The sequence below is a fragment of the Paramormyrops kingsleyae genome, chromosome 8 (genome assembly GCF_048594095.1).
Source record: "Paramormyrops kingsleyae isolate MSU_618 chromosome 8, PKINGS_0.4, whole genome shotgun sequence".
Taxonomy (NCBI): domain Eukaryota; kingdom Metazoa; phylum Chordata; class Actinopteri; order Osteoglossiformes; family Mormyridae; genus Paramormyrops; species Paramormyrops kingsleyae.
Window position 1 is genome coordinate 18,862,643 of NC_132804.1, and position 17,630 is coordinate 18,880,272.

Here is a 17,630-nt window from a genome sequence, read left to right on the forward strand (position 1 = left end):
ATCGTATTAGTATGGTGTTCCTAATAATCCTTTAGGTGAGTGTATGAATTCAGTTAGTGTAAACATGCATGGTGCTATCACAGCTAATGCGAGGCTGAGACTGAAGCTTTACCCTTTGTTTCGTGCTGAGAGATGGTTTGACTTCTGAGATTCAGATCGAGCTCTAGGTAATTTTTTTCGAACTGGTTGGTTTGACTTTTAAGAAATTCAAGTTCTAATGAGTTCGAGAACTGAGGTACCACTGTATTCTATTTTCGTATGTACAGTGCGTAAAATATTAACTTGAAAATTTGTATTTCAGGTTATTAGGCTAGGTGTGATGTACAAAGGACCCTTTATGAAATGTAAATGTGCAGATGTTGCATTGTTGTGTGATTACAAGCTGGAGGAACTGCTGAGGAGTTTGATAGCACTAGGGAGTAAGCAGGACTTGAAGTGTGTTGTTTCTGTGGTGCGCTATCTGTTGTCTGCCTGAAGGAAGCAACAGAAGCAGATCACACACAGGATGTGAGAGGGCCTCCGTAATCCTTTTGGCACTTTTAGTGGTACGTTGGATGGAAAAACATTCAGTTGACAGAAGGGCAGCACCAGAGATCTTTGAGGCACTTGTGACAGTTTCGCTGCAGGCTTTTCTTAGTGACGGAATCTGTTCCACCAGATCAAACTGTAATAGAACATGTCAGGATGAAGGTGTAGAATTGTACAAGATGATGACGACAGGACAACATTGCCTGAGGAAATGGACTCTGATTTGCCTTCTTGATGAGGTGTTCCAAGTGTATCTGCCATTTTGGAAGCACGTAGAAGTCTATTATTGTTATTTGCTGACCATTGGTATCGAGTCGGGATTTGTTGTTCAGTGAGTCCCTGAATCTGGTGTAGGTTTAACACCACATCCCTTCTGTCTTTATGTACCTGTAGGCCTTCCTCTTTTAAGGTCAGCATGGCAGCATAGATGCCTCATACCTCCAGGGGGGTGACAGCATCAGCCCCCCAGTTGCACCCCCTGGGAAACACAAGGGCTAGCTGGGCCAGTCCTGTGAATCAGCGCAAGGGGAGCACTTCCTGCAGCAGCTGTCATCTTTGTCAGGCCGGTGAGACCCGATAGAAACAGTTATGGCAGCAGGTTGCCAAATTCCAGAGGCAGCAGGCCCTGCTGACTCCCTACCACATCGTGTCTATGCAATTTCCAACCCAGATCTGGTAAACCCCTCCCCATTTGCCCCAACCGCACCAAAGCTACGATCAGTCGTTTTCATTGGTTAATGTTGTGCCAATTAAACATTGTTTTTCAAACTTGATGGCTGATAACTGCTCTCAGGTAATTTGGCTTCTAATGGGTTGTTTTTACCCTGAGATGTGCCAAGTGTACTTTACATCAACTTTGTGTAGATGTGTAATAAAGAGATAATGATACTTGATGCTTATAATTTCCCTATTCTATGACTATTATTATTATTATCATTCAATTTTTACTGTCATTCACACAATGAGCGGGCACATGTGTAAATGAAAAGAGAGTCATGGCTTCACCATGCCACACGTAGGGGGCAGGGGAGGTGGAGGGAGGGAATATACATAGATTGGACATACGAAGCAGCGAGTAGTTTTAAGAGGCTCAATGTCACAGTGGGCCTGCGTTCATAGTGGGGTACCGCAGGGTTCAATTTTAGGACCACTTTTGTTCCTAATTTACATAAATGATATAGACACCAATATATACAGTAAACTGGTGAAATTTGCAGATGACACCAAGGTGGGTGGTGTAGCAGATACTGAACTAGCGGCTCAGCAGCTACAGCGGGATCTTAATTTAATTAGTGACTGGGCTGACACCTGGCAGATGAAATTTAACATAGACAAATGTAAGGTACTCCATGTAGGGAGCAGAAATATAAAGTACAGGTATTTTATGGGACCTACTGAAATAAAGGTAGCTGATTATGAGAAAGACCTTGGTGTGTATGTTGATGCTTCCATGTCTCATTCTCGCCAGTGCGGGGAAGCAATAAAAAAGGCCAATAGGATGTTGGGGTATATCTCCAGGTGTGTGGAGTTTAAGTCAAGGGAGGTAATGCTAAGATTATACAATTCCTTGGTGAGACCTCACCTAGAATATTGTGTACAGGTTTGGTCACCATATCTTAAAAAGGACATAGCGGCCTTAGAAAAGGTGCAGCGTAGGGCCACAAGAATGATTCCTGGTCTTAGAGGAATGTCATACGAGGAAAGGTTATTTGAGCTAAATCTGTTCAGCCTCAAGCAAAGGAGACTGAGGGGGGACATGATCCAGGTCTATAAGATTCTAACAGGTTTGGATGCTGTTCAACCGAATAGTTACTTCAGCATTAGTTCCAATACAAGAACTCGTGGCCATAGGTGGAAATTAGCAGGAGAACATTTCAAACTGGATTTAAGGAAGCACTTCTTTACACAGCGTGTAGTCAGAGTATGGAATAGTCTTCCTGATAACGTAGTGCAACCTGAATCCTTGGGTTCCTTTAAATCAGAGCTAGATAAGATTTTAACAACTCTGAGCTATTAGTTAAGTTCTCCCCAAGCGAGCTCGATGGGCCGAATGGCCTCCTCTCGTTTGTATAGTTCTTATGTTCTTGTGTTACATACATCATATCAAATTATACATACATTATGTACATTATATATAAATTATACATACATAGATTGATATACATTACCAACATTTATACATAAGTTATCGAGTAAGTGCTTAAAGTAATTAAAATGTATTATTATTATTATTATTATTTTTATTATTATTTATTATTATTATTGCAATTCTCATTTTGGTACGTCCCACCATTGTGCAGTAAATGTGTGCCAAGGTTTCACAGGCTTATCATGTCATATACACGTATACAGATCCTTGCTTGTTGAACCTATATTACACACCGTAGTTTTAGCTAGCCTAGTAGTACAGGTGCATGGTTTTTAGCAAAGTAGATGCATCATTTTGGGCTCTACCGCGCTTTGTGACCTCTGGTCTGTGAAAGGTGCTTTATAAATGCATTTTAATTACTTACTTAATGTAGCTCCGCATCTAGCCTTCTCTTGGCCCACTAAATTAGCCTCTCTGTTAGAACAGAGCCATGTAATGATTTTTTGGTGTGGGTGACATACACCTTTATCGCTTATGAATCTAACATTGGCTTATTTTGAATCAGCTTGATGTGACCAGCATGACATATAGTGGATTTTTGTGCCAGCTGCCAATCAGCCTATCACAGTGCGATCTTGTGTCCCTCCAGCGGATACAGTAAGGGGCGTGGTTTACTGGAACTGGATTGGAAATTGCATACACCCTGACACAGCATATCCATGGCATCCCAGCTACCCACAATTCCATCTCCTATTATTTATACACACACCCTGGCTACAGTGTGATTATATGCAGCCAACACATACTTATATATAAACCATTTTATATACGTGTGTGTATGTATATGTACATATACAACATTTTCCCATCATTCTGTTAATTAAATAAAAATTACATTTATCTGGTAATATGTTAGTTTACTAATTATTGAACATAATTATTCCATATCACCCGTATTTCTATTTAAGCTTCATAGTAAAACTAGCAGTAAAATGCACTAACCCCAGGCTTTGCCACGTACCAATCGGGTTGCCCCTTTAAGCGCACGGTCGGCGTAGGGGGTGGGCCCCTCGGCCGCCGGGCCCTTTTCACTCCATATGACCCAACCCCCTTTAAGTGCTGTGAATTTCGAGGGCGAACGGTGAGGTAGTCCTGTCCTCAGAAACGCCGTTTGCCGGTTTCTTGAGCTCATCGCTGCCTTAGAGAAGTGTGTCACAAAGCCATGTGTGTCCCACAGCGTTAGAACAGGCCGGTTTTAAATTGAAGAAATCTAAGTTTTTCCTGAGAATGGGATTTTTTTCGTCATCCTTAAAATTCCGGGATCGTTTTTGCGGATGGAAAACAAATTTGTCCGGAGCTGAAACTGCTTGTTGCTAACAAATTGCATTAGTCGGCGTTCAGATCCTCCGCACAGCCCCCACCTAGGTCAAAAGGACTTCTTTTGGAGCGATATTGATTTAAAATTATAAACAGGAGTCAGTATTTACAGTCATTGAGGTAAGAAAATTATCCGCATTTTCGTGAAAGCTTTCCGATTGCACCTTTTGTGGAGAGAAGAACTTTCTTATGGTTGGTTTGATTAGGTTTTGGATTTTATTCTGTCCCGCACGCATTAGCGATGCCAGTAAGTCCATGTAGATGTCCACTTTTGATTTGCTATGCGTTCATGACGTTCAATTTGGAACTCACTTTTTAAGATGAAACTTAATTTGAGCACTTTATTCTCAATGCGCCACAGTCCGGTAGCCTTGTGTTTCGTTTTCTGGTATTTGGTGTTCGTTCTGATCGTGTCTCATTCACCTGTTCACAAAGTAATTGAGCAGGGAAACACTGAGCCTAGTGTTTGTTGTAAATGACCTATTCGGTCAGTTTTTCTTTTTAGCTTATCTGCAAGTTGTAACAAACTAGATGGTTTAAAATTACTGAAACAGGTTATACTGTTAAGAAAGTAACGGAGCAACTTGTTTAACTTTGCAAGGAGACTGTACATTATTTACATATTGAAAACAAGCAGTAGCAGTCTGAATAACGTGTTTTAAGGCGTTTTAGGTGAAGGTAGCGCCACTGCTTTTGTTGCAGCCCGGTTCAGCATTCACTGATCGGCGGCAGGCGCCGGTCAGCGCTCCGCTCCGGTCGCGGATGGCTTAGCGGCAGCTGCGGTTCGTCTCCAGCAGGGGGCGCTGTACCGGGCGCCGTTGAAACACTCCTCGTGTAGGACAGGACAACGCATGCAGAAGAGAACAGCATCGTTCAGAAACAAATCGCCGACAGTCTGACTGCTGTCTTTTGGATTTAAATATTTATTGTGTCTCTCTAAGACACCAGCTTTGATTTGCGGCTAGCAGGAGACACCTGGTAGTTTTCGTATTCAAACTCATGTATATTTATTTAAATGGGGGTAGCCATTTCGAACTTGGACCGAATGATGCGATTTGAAATTGCACACCATACGGTAGCAGGAAGGGGAGGAATATTTTAGCACAATTCCTTCTGGAATTATGGGGTGTAGCTTCTTTGCTGTTGCTGGAAGTTTGGCTAGAGCTGAAAGATTAAGTATAGGCTTGTGGTTAGAACCAGCTCTCCACTGGGGCTTTGCTATGGATGTTACCAGTGAATGTTTCAGGGGAAAGAGATCTGACCTTGGGTTTGCCTTCCTATTCCTTGTGGGCTTTACCTCTTCTGCTATAATTGTATAAACAATAGTTAATGTAATTCTTGGCCTTAACATGTTTACATGTCATGGACAAACTTTGTGAGTGAAGCTGTTCACTCAATATCATGCAACTTACTGTTTGTCTGAAGGACCTGCCTCAGAGAGCTGGTAAATGTTTTGAAGAGAGACTTGTAACCCCCCCCCCCCCCATATAAACACTTCTCTTTGGTGTTGGGTTTATCTCCTGTTCTGTCCTGGCCGTCTTGAAAAGGCACTCGATGGCTGCGTGAGGTGTTTCGGTATGAGCTCACGGTTATATAAGTCGGCGTGATCAGTGATGTCTGCCTCAGTTTGAATTTGTGCCAATGAGGAACAGGCCAGGAGAAGTAGAATGAACCATGTCTGAAAAGGGCCCAGGAATTTGAAATGTGACACGCTGGCCTCCACCACGGAAGTTCCTCTCTAACCGATGTCCCCTGTGGTGAAAACAGACCGTCTGACAGGCTGCCCACCGGAGACTCGGCCCCCATGTCGGTGCTCTGGGCTGTGAGCTGCCCATGTGACGAGGAAGACGCTAGAATAACCTGGGTTCACTTAATGGCCCACTGTGGGAAGCGTCTCCTCCCTCTTAATCCTTACATGAGGATTTTTTTTTGCTTGTTCTTATATTTGTCAGGTTAAAACTTCACCAATAAAATGGCCTGGATTGTAAATGGTTATCAAGGATCAAAGTGTCCCATCAGTGCAGTTCAGTTAGGTAGTGTGTAAACCGGATAATAAAGGTTATTTTCTTGCAGTAGAGCTTTGGTGCCGGGTCGGTTTTCCTCATGCTGATTGGCTCGTTCCTCTTAAATGCACTTCAACAGGCAGCTATTTCAGGGGTTAATATGTAGCGTTCCAGCTCTATCAGGAAAGGCTGCTTACTGTGCCTGTTGTGAGCAGGCAGCTGATGCTTCTCTACTCCCTCGTATCTGAGGAGGGGTGGCAGGGCAGGAGGTCTGGTGATTCACACCCCATTTTCATTGTGTGTCTGAAGATGTTTCTGTTTCGCCGGTGAAATCCACAGTATGGGATGTCAAAATGACACGTGCATAGTAATGATGGTCATTATCTCCCAGGTGCTTTTTGAGAGAAATGATTTTAAGTTTTTGAAAGTTTTTGAGCTGTTGTCTGAGGGTGACATTTTGGTGTTCGTTGGCATCCATGTATAGGTCAAACAGCTGGGGTTTGGGGGTGTAGTACAAGCAGGTCCATCAGCAATTTAACTTTAGCTTTTCACATTGTCTTTCTGTCTCCGTCCGTTCCTCCATAAATCCCAGATGCAAACAGAACGCACAAATGTGAGAGATCATAGAAATATTGAAAACATGTAGTTTATTTCTGATAATGAACCAGCCCCTCTCCTCTGCCAAACCGGCAGTGCTTTATGGCCTGCTGGGATACAGGCAGGTTCCGCTCCCCCTCCACGCCGATTTTGGGTGGCGTAACTCCTTAAATATTTTGCTGCAGCTCTAGCTACATCAGGTGATGCCATCTGGCATGGATTGTTTTGGTTGCTCTGTGCAGTGGTCCGTACATCAGGCTTCGTTGCGTTTCGCCACAATGGAAAGCACAGGAGATTCCTCTTGTAATGCTTAGGATTGATCCTTCAGGCGAAAACATTCATCGTCTGTCGCCGGCCTTGTGCTGGCAGCATATTACCTTGTTTCTGTAAATGGTTTGAAGCTTTACTCTCTGATACCTTTAGCTCAAGGCTGATAGCCGCATGACTTGTCAGTGTTTCACTCGCTAGTTCTGCCATATTGCATTAGAGTAGCCTCTCAGTATGCTGACATCTCGCTCCCATTTGATATGCTTGTTTGATGCCCTTTGTGGTATTTGATTAGGTCCCAAGGTCACTGTTTGTAAACTGGGGACACCAGATTGCATCCTCTGGGCAAATCCAAACCCCCCCAGCCTAACCCTAGATCATACCACATGGCCCAGGCCAGACTATTGCTAGATCCCAAAGCCTCTGAGGACTGCAGTGCGGACTTGCGGCTGTTTTCACACAGCTGGGTGAGCCAGCTCTTGTGGGGCTTGTGGTTTTGGCTTCTTTCCTTTTGCAGCTGCATTTTCCTTAACTGTCCCATCCTGGGGAGGGCTGATGAGCATCTGGGGCAGGCATTGTACAGGAGACCTGGGCTCGGCGTGGAGTACTGGGCGTGTCGCATCACACACCTGTGACGCCTCATCTGCCCTTTCCCTGCCGCATTTGGACTTTTCTGCCTCTGACGGGACACTTGAAAGTTCAAACAGAAGCGGTTCAGCTTCTGTGGTTAGGCTGCTGGTTCCGGTTCTATTTACCAGGCTTCACCCACCCCACCCCCCCCCCCCCCTCTGCTAACGTCCCGTGGCTAAACTGCCAACTGCTTCCTTCCTGGTGGGGGATATTTGTTGTGCGTGGGTTGGCACTCCTGTTGCTTTCCCATTGTCAGTGGGTCTCTTGGGGGGGGGGGGGCATTCCTTGGGACTGGATATCTCCTGAGCAGCTGTGTGGTGTCCTTTACGGAGGAGCTGAAGTACCTAATCTACTTTGCTGTCTAATTACAGTATAGTGAAGATGGAGGAATTTTAAGCTTTCATACAGGAAGGGGCAATTCTTAAGGTTCTCATGTGGCATTTGGTTTTACACTCTGGCCACTGTAGCCCTTAGCTCACAGCAGGTAGGAGCAAATCTTTCCTTCTGGGGCATTTCAAGGGCAGGCGGAGCTGTGCATTCAGAGAAGTCTTTCTGTAAACCACTGTACTGCGCTTTTATTTTTGCACATGTCTCGCCATTCTCCTCTGACCCCTGTCTTTAACTAGGTGTGTTTGGCAACAGAACTGCCCCTGACTGCATATTTTGTGTTGCTCACCCTCCTTTATAGTCTCTAGACACACTGTAGTGTGTGAAAATCCCAGGCCAGTTGCTGTTTCTGAGGTGCTGGAACCACCATGTCTGGTAGCAACAATCGCTTTGTGTTTAAATGCCTTAGTTGAGGCACCTTAGCCCTCCTAATGCTGTGCCACACAGTAATGGGACGTCTTGTTCCTGTCTGCATGCTGTGTGTGTTGCAGTCACACGATTGGCCATTTGCGTTAACAGTCAGGTGACCTCAAACTGGCCACTGAGTGTAGGTCATAGTTTCACATCCAAGCAGCGCCTCTATAGTTCACCATTGGTAAAGGTCTTTTAACACTGTTTTATACAGCTGGAAATGTGTCTGATAATCACTTAGCCCTGTGCACTTTGGCTGGTTTGTTTAGTGCTGCCTCACTGAATATGAAATGTCCAGGGTGAAGGCTTGGATGGTGGTTGGGGGGAGGGGTTGCTGAGTCGGCCTGTTTTTTTTTCTTTTTTTTTTTTTTTCTCTTCCCCCCCCCCCCCCCAAAAGCAATTGGCATCCCCCCCACACACCCACCTTTTGTTTTAGCAGGCAGGAACGTGTCCCCCCCCCCCCCTCCTGGAATTCTTGTTAGCACTGGTGGTTGCTGACTTTTATCTCCCTCCCCCTCCTCTGTGTCTGCTTCATTAATTTTCCTCATTAACTGAAACAGAAAGTGAAGCATGGTTCATTCGCTCAGACCTTAAATGATGCGGCAGGTGTCTGAAGCCCTGATGGGCTTTGCGTGCTGCTGGGTCATTGTGCAAGTGACTTCCCTGCTCGTACCCCTGGGAATGAAAGCGTCTGTTCACTCTCTGCTGGGATGGGGGGGGCAGTTTGTGGTTCTGCCTTGGACTGAAACCAGGCCAGCGGGCGCTGAAGCTGAATGATGTCCATTGGCCCACTGGCCAGGACCTCTCTGTGGTTCTCATGGGAAGAGTACCTGGCCTGATTTAAAATGTTTTTTGTTTTTTTTTTTTTATTTAAAAAAAATAAGTCTCAGTCAAGTAGGGGAAATTACAGATAAGATGGATGGGAGCGGAGGTATTTGGTATCCCTGTGGAACCGCCGTGCTGACAGATCTCTGAAAAGCAGCGCTGATGTTTCCAGGGAAAGCTCTGTGTCTTTTTGGAGGCTGAGGCTCACAGCTCCGTGTGGAGCGGCGTGAACACCCTCACGGGGGAAAAGCGGCCCGTGAGAGCGTTTCTGTCCGACTGGGGTGGCTCTTCTCCTCTCGGGGGAGGGGAGGTGAGCCATTCTGGCCTGCTTTTGTTCCCTTTGTTGAGGAGGAGGTTGAAAAAGCCAGTGAGTGCTGGTGGGTTAGTGGGGGGAGGGGGAGGTGGTGTTTACAAAGCCGCCCCCCCCCCAGTCACTATGGAAGAGCATTTGTGGGTGGGTGAGGGCACAGAGGTGACATAAGAGGTCCCAGTAAGAGCAAACTTGAACTCCAGTCTTTTAATATTTCCTAATTGGCCCTGACTCTGTACTTTGGGCGTGTGTAATCACACACTTTGAGGGGTCGCTCTGCTCTCTCCTTTTTCAGAGCTGTGTGGCATCTGTTTCGAAGACACTCTCTTGAGTTTTAAGTGTTGCAGGTGTTGAGTTGGGGTGGGGCAGCCCATACAGAGGCGGGGGGGGGGGGGGGGGTCACCAAATGACCCTGGTGTTGCCTGTGAGTGCCTGTGAGGCACTGGAGCCAGATGGGTCGTCATGGGTCTCAGCTGAAGTGGCTCTGGCTGGGAATGGGGATGCCTGTGGGCCCCAGGCACCGCCGGCCTGGTGGTTTGCGGTGTGACAAGGACGCCGCTGAGGTGGAGCGCAGATTCCGGCCGGTATTTGCCGCGGCCCCAGAGCCGGGTCGCTCCAGCCCGTTGCTACGGTGACACCGAGGAATCCGGAGACTGAGATGGATCTCCCCTTACAGCTCCCCGCTCAAAGCTGGTGCCAGGCCAGGGCAGTCACCCTGAAAGTGCTCTTTGGAAAAGAGGGGGTCGGGGGGGGGCTTCATCCTGGGAAAGTACGTTGCCATGGTGATGGAATGATTGTTGGTCTAGACTGGTGAAAGTTGCTTGGGCCAGAAAAAAAAATATTCAAGCTATTTGTGAAAGTTTTTAAATCTGCCTACCTGGAAGTCAAATTTCTGGGGGGGTTCACTGGCCGTGAGATGATGATCTGCTGGGCGCTCGTGAAAACAACCAGTCTGTGCCATACATCTGCGTGGGGCTACATATCGGATTAGGTGCTGTAAAGAGTGATCCGTGATATTTTTGGTGAGTGCTGGGGTGCTCTGCATGGGTAGGAAGGCAGAACACAGTGACTTGTCGTAGGAATAAGATGTCAGGACGCGTTTGTGGGGGATTTATTAGTTAAACTACCTTAGCTTGTGTTTCTCAGACCGTATACAAAGTTCTTCCTGGGTCTTATGCACTTCTTTGTTTTTCTAGAATCAAAATAGCCTCCAGCTCTTCTCTCTCTTGGTGCCCTGCTCCATGGGCTGCTGTTCATGGGCCCTGGTGGTGGGTCCTCCCAGAATCCTCTGTGGTTTGTTTTTTTCTCACTCATTAAAGTTCATCGGGAGCTTAGCGCTGGCTGTCGCCAAGGCCTGTTGACTCTGGAGTGCGCCGGTCCCCCCGCCCCCCCCCCCCTCCCCGCCCAATGTAGGTGTCTCCTAGCAACTTGCTGCCACTTGTTGCTAAGCTCTCCCAGGATGTCTGTGCGCACGCTCCCACAGAAACGACTCCCAGGCCGTGAGGGGCTTGGGCTTGGAGCATCCCCACTGCATCCCCCCCCCCCCCCCCCCACTCACACACACACACACACACACACACACACACACACACACACACACACACACACACACACACACACACACACACACACAAACACCCAGGGCCTTTCCGGGCATGTGTTAGCACGGAGCACTACGCTGCTGATAAACCATGCCTTTGTATGTCCCAGTGCTGAACAGCTTCATAAATAACTCTTTATTAATGAGGACCTAAAGTGTTTTTCTGAACAGCCCCCACTCACACACCGCAGTGACTCTTGTCATCGGGAAGTTTCGCTCTTTTGCAAGGAGCATGTTTTTTTTTTTTTTACTGGGGAACCAGAGGTTTTCCTGGAAACGGGAGGGTAGTTAGTCTTTGCTGTTTGTTTTTCTGTCATTATGCAGAGATTCATACTTCTCGGCTTCCTTTAGCCGTTTACTTCAATTCTTTTTATTATTATTTTTTTAATTGGCTTTGTCAAATTCTTGGATTGCATCTGCAATCCTCCACCCCCTGTTGCATCGGAATGCCTCAAGTAATCTCTACTGGCACCCGGGTGGTTTCTGTTTGTGTATGTCAGTGCACTGATTTGGATCCACACCCCTGTCATGCCGAAACCCATCCTCTACGTGCTGTCCATCCCACCACAGCCCTGTGATGCCAATGACTCACCACATAGCGGTTTGATTTCCGTCCACTGGGTCCTGGGGGAGTTATACAGCCCAGAATCCCTTGGGGCTTCATCCTCGCTGTTCCTTCACTGCAACGTTTTCACACTCCTACCTTGTTTTTGGTTTTTGTTTTTCCGTTTTTTGCTTCTTGTCCTTCATGCGGGTTGCAGTCTCCCCTTGATGTCCCATTTTGCTCCTCGTTGAAATGCTTGAGTGTCCCATAACCTGTCGGAACAGCTGGCATTGGCGCATCGCATGAGGGACAAGGGGCTCTTTTGTAGCACTGCCAGGCTGGGTGTTGAAGCTGCTTTTTCTGCCTGGTTGGGCTGTATGCCAATATGCTTTTTGGTACTGCAGAGACCACTTTGCACACAAATTTTTGGCAGTAGCATCTGCCTGTGCTTGATCGAGCATCATGATCAATCAGTTGATGTCCGGACCAATGTCTTAAGACTGCGGGTTCTACACGGAAGTCTAAGAGAATTAGCTGTGCCGCTCTAGCCATTGAACACTCGCAGGAAAAATGCGAGTGAACTCCGGATATTCCCATAGAAATGACGAAATAATTTGTCCAAATGTTGGAAAGGAAAAGTCCAAATGTCCATCCTAACAAACCAGCGTCCCTTTAGTGAGCCTCCTGTCATGTGACCCGATGTCCGTGGTGATGCTGTGGATAAATGTCAGTGGGCACCAATCGCACTGGAGCTGGGGGAGTTTGAGGGGGAGATATGGAGGAGCACAGGATCCTTCTGGACTTTGAATGCTGAGTACGGCCTAGCGGCCCCCATGGGGGAGGGGGGGGGTGGTGTCATGATAGGGGCTTCAGTTTGCTGAAGATGGGACCCCCGTGGGCGTACGAACGTTCAGACAGCACTGTATAGACCAGTGCTTGATCCAGTGCCGGTCTACACTTGCTGATACAACCATAAAAAGTATTTAAAACCACGGCCAAAGGCGGAAACATGCTCCAGCTTCCCCTGGGGTTTGAGTGGGGGGGGGGGGGACTTGGCAAGTGGCAGTTTTATTTTTCTGTCTCTGAATTCCTGGGCTGCTTTGTGTCGCTGGGTAGATGGATATGTGTGTACTTGTCAAAACTAGGAAGTTCAGCCGTGTCTGTTGCCGGTAGCTGACCGTAGCAGTTTTGTCTCGTGAAACACCTGAAGCCCAAATTTCCTTCCTTCCTCCTCTACACACAGTATTATCCAGTCAGTTTTAAAAAAAGTATTCTAATGCTTTTTAGGAGATCAGGTGCTTCCTTTGGGCATGAGGGCAGGTATAATGAAATGGGCACCAGAAAATGGGCATCTGGCTGTGGGAGGGGCTACAACAAGCTATGGGCTTCAGGGTCCCATGTATCTTTTCTGCTGGGGGGGTGGTTAAAAAAAAAAAAGAGAACCGTTTTGTGTGCCACCTTTGGATATTCCTTGTGCCCATTATGTATTTAGTTAAATATTGCATATTATTTTATTGCATACCCTGCTCAGCTCTGTAACTAGCAGTAAAATAAGACTAATCTGAAAATAATTCAGCATGATCAGTACCTTTCTGAGTCATTAAGCATCAGACGCCTTAGCTGCTGTACCTGCTTGATGGTTCCTCTACTGGCTTGCTTTTACGTGCATTACAGAAAACAGATGGGTCTGTTGCATAACCCAGGTGGTTTCCCATGTCTGTGAATTGCGCGCAGATCGAGCGGTAGTCTGACCTTTCTGGTGGGCTCTGAGCTTTTGTTTCAGGTCTTGCCCCTGCTGGCATGTCAGGGGAGCTCTTTACTGCTTTGAGAGATTTACATCGACAAGCTCTGTGCGGTGATGGTGCCCTGGCCATGACCAGACTGGCTGAGGTAATCCCAGCATGGCCACGGTGACACCCCCTGTGGTCCTCCCTCTGTATCTGGTCATCCTCCTCAGATCCAACCACTGCTCCCAATTTCCTGTTTAATGGCTGGTTTGTTTCCCTCTCTGTATCTCCTTCCGGAGGCTTCTGATTGAGGTCTGCTTTTGGAGGGGTTAATGTCTCTGCTCGTGGGACCTGAAGCACACCGGAGGGGGGGGGGGGGGATTTTGATCATTGCTGGGAAGAATGACTGCAGCCCGGTAATTTAACACCCCTCCATCGTGGGCCAACCTGACCCACTTCACTTGAAAGTCACAATACTAATCAGTCACTGTACTTTTAATCATCTTATTTAAGCTACCTGCGTAGCGCTGTTTACTGCGGAGTGCATCACCGACATGGTTTACTGTGCCTTGGGGGGGGGGGGTGGGGGGCGGCTTGTCTGGTCCTGCCCATTGACATCGGTCACTGGAGACTTTAGCAAAGTGCCTGACAGACATGTGGGGTGTTTTGGGGGCGGGGCGAGGAGGCTGTGTCAAAAAAAACAAAACCTAGCAACCCACCGGTAATGAAAGTGGACAAATGAGCAGAAGCTGGATCCCGTGGGGCCTGTTGGTGCCTGTAGAAAAAGCCATAAAACATACAGCTGTATTAAAGTAAAAACTCTGCCTTGTTGGCGGAACTTAATGCAGTGGAAATGCACGCGCTACACTTTCAGGTTAGTCTAATGCCATTACTCCCCTGGGTGTTAAGATTGTAAAAAGCCAACAAATCTTAAGTTGAAACTTTATTAATATCTTGTTCACAAGTATCCATTTGGGTATTTTTAACATCGTCTGACCAAACAGTCTTTAGTAATGCGCTTAGACTTTTCTCAAACTTGTCTAATTTTGGTCTCGATTTGAATCTGCATACGTTTATTTGATCAATTGATCATTTGTGGTTAAATGCTGTCCGCAGTTTTATGGCCGCGATGCTCTTTCCCAAACCTCTGTAATGAAGGTCTCATTAATCATCTAGAGCAGGGGTCTCCAACTCCGGTCCTGGGGAGCTACTATCCAGTAGGTTTTCTATCCTACTTGCCTTCTGATGAGCCGCACCTGGCCCTGGTATATACCTGAGAACAGGGTCAGAGACTGCCTGTCATTACCCACCCCCGGCTGGGCTGACATGAAAGACCTACCCACCGTGCCTGTAGAAGCCCCCCCAGGTGAACGCACTGCTCCTTCTCAGGAAAGAAAGCGGCAGACTCCCGCTTCGGCATGCAGTTGGCGAGCCCCCCCCCCCCCCCCCCCCCCCTCTTGGACAGGATACTCCTGGTTATTTTTGGAAGCCTTTAATCTGCACTCTGCACTCTTTGGGGCAAAGGGGGCGGGTGTTGTTTTGAAGGATAATTATATAGCAGACTAGCCCATCAAACATCTTTGGTTCTACAAGAACAACGGCTTATGAGGGGGGAGAAGTTATACGTGTGTATATATAATATAAATATATAGGCTACAAGCATTTGTTGGTTTGGCTGCTGGGTGGAACAGATTGCTTTGTAATTATATCAGTTTTTTTTTTTTGTGTCTCCTGATCTTGTTGGGTCACATGTGTTGAGCTGGTAATATGGTGAGGGATCTGCAGTGCTGACTGTTTGCAATGTGTTGTACTTCACAGCAATGTTGGGCTACTTCTGGTCTGAAGTTTGCTAAACCTGATGCCCCTTTGATCTTCTCAAGGTCACTGTGCTCCTGAGGTCCCTCGGATTTTACCTCCAGTCACCTCATAAGTACACAGCAGACATCACGCTCGCTGTTGTTTTCTGTCTCTTGCCCTGATATTACAGGTTCTGTTGACTTGGCTCCTTTGAAAGGTCCCAATGGCATTTCAGAGGTCAGGCCTGTTGTGCAATTTCTGTGAGTAGATTCGAAGGATGCAGCCCACTTCTCAAGGAAAGATTACTAATGTGTTTTCCTCAGACTCGTAGCTGGCAGATAGCGGCTAATGCTGTCTCCCCTACGGTTCAGTCTGGTTCCTGTAGCTGAGGCTGCCTTTGTGATTTCCTGCCTGTTAGCTTGTCGGCTCAGCGTGCTGCTCTGTGCCAACTGTCTGTGTGTCAAAGTTGACCTCAGCCTTTATCTCATGCTGTTTTTGAAGACTAGGCAGAGGTACAGAGACAGTTTGGTTCATGCGCCTCACGTTTCACATGCTTTTCTGTTATAACCTGGTATTTTTCAGTTGGTTTGCAGATGCTTCCAGGCACGCAAACTGGCCATTCTATGCGTTCTTTTGTGGCTTGTTTTTTTTTCTTTTCTTTACTGCAGTCTTTTACCTGGACAGGTCTTTATAGTTCCCAGACTTGTTTGCAGGTGGCCCCATCCTAATAAAGGGAAGGACTCAGGGACCATGTCAATAAATTTGCCCCGGATGAATATGGGGAAAAAATATAAGTGAATGAACCAGTAAAGGTACGCTGCTTTTTCCCATTAGCTTCACGGATTGGAAAATAAGATCGTCCCCTAAAGCCTTTTGTTAAACATTAGACAGGCAGGAGCACACGCCCTGTTAATGTGGCAGCAGCAAGCGCAAACATGGGGAGACGCACACACACACACACACAGGCTGGAAATGAACTGGGGCGCTAATAGCTTTCCTGTCTTGCCTTGCGATCTGTGAAGCCTTTCGATAACTTGTGGTGCAAAAAGAATTGGTCAATTCTTCGGAATCTTTGGAAAATTGTGCTGGCTCTGTCAGATTGAAGTGAGATTTGGGTGTTACGTGCATGCAAAGCACACACCAAAAACACACCCATTTTATTGTCAATGTGTAATTACTCCATAAACTTTCTGGGTCCTTTCTATTGTCCTTCTAGTGCTATGGTCTTCCCCTCCATCCTGATCTTTATGTCCTAATAGTCAGATCTGACTCTGTGAGGCTTACGGTACACGGCAGCAGCCAAAAAAATACTAACGCAGTTTCCAAAGGCTTTGTGTAATACACTGTCTTTGTCATTGTTTATCATCGTAAATAACCAGTTTCTTCTATTTACGTGTTTTTAATAATTTCTGTTGTTGTTTTATTGTTCAGTTTTATGGGTGATTTTAGTTTTATTCTATTTTAATGTGCTCTCCTGGTTAGCCCTGTACCTGCCCAGCTCAGTCCAGGGGGGTATTGGGGTGGCTTGTCTGAACATGGGCCCTGGGGGTCGTTAGGGCTGCTGGATCTCAGCCCAAGCATTTTGCTTCAAGATTGCCAGAATTATAGCATATAATAGGTGTATGGTAATGGAAAGGGTCAAATGGTTTACCGGAGGAATATTACCCACCTTCAGAAACCGCTCGCGTTTCCCTGTGTGGGCCAGGAACGCCGATCCCAGAGATGAGGGCCAGTCGCCGTACAAGACCAAACTCATCCAAGAATTAGAGGACCTGAGGGGGTGATACCCAGAGCCCGGCGTGTTGGGTTTCATAAGCGGTCACATGATACTTGGCGTAGGGGTGGGGGTGGCTCTTCACCTGGACGGCTGGGTTTTTAATGGTGTCTGTCTCACACTCTGCACTCCTCCCCCAATCGAGTGCAATTTAATTTTAATCAAGTTGTGTGCAGTTTCTGCAGGGCTCTGCTCGTTCTGTGACATGGACCGCAGAACCATCAGGAACCAAGAATGTGTCCGAGGGAATCCGCTGGCAAGGCCTTGCCTGCAGAAATGTTAATTGGGGCATCGGAACGTTAAGTTACTGGGTTTTTACGCCCCGTCTGTCTGTCTCTCATCCCACAGCTGCTCTATTCTCTAATTTCTGTTTTGGGGGCAGGTTCATCACCGGCTGCCACCTGCATTTTCATGGCTTGCAGGGAACTTTTAATTAAACTGCGAGTCGTTCCCTCAAGGGTCTTATTAGCCATGGCGGCACAAAAGATTTTATCTGCAATAAAACTACTTTGTTGCCTGGGGGAGTTTGGGGGAGTGGCTTGCACACACCTGTAATACCCACCCCCCCACACACACACACCTTGTTAATTCTGTGCCATTTTTAATGCCAGGCTGAGCGCTGTATGCTGACCGTATGTCTTTTTGGGCAGTGCGGGTTTCAGTGCAGTCCGCAAGTCTGTCTTCATAGATCTCTGCTCCTCCCGCTCTATCAGCCACACTCTGAAGGTCTATTATGGTCCTACTAAGAGCTGAGATGCTAGATC

General features: G+C 46.9%; 1 protein-coding gene across 3 annotated transcripts in view; it reads left to right on the forward strand.

The window, feature by feature from the left end:
- The first annotated feature begins 3,748 nt into the window (after nt 1-3,748).
- Nucleotides 3,749-17,630, forward strand: part of plxnb1b (plexin b1b) — a 61,080-nt gene continuing 47,198 nt past the window's right edge. For all 3 annotated transcript variants that reach the window (XM_072715411.1, XM_072715410.1, XM_072715418.1), the window contains exon 1: nt 3,749-4,114. The gene's annotated coding sequence lies outside the window, so the exon portion shown is untranslated. The remainder of the gene's footprint in view (nt 4,115-17,630) is intronic.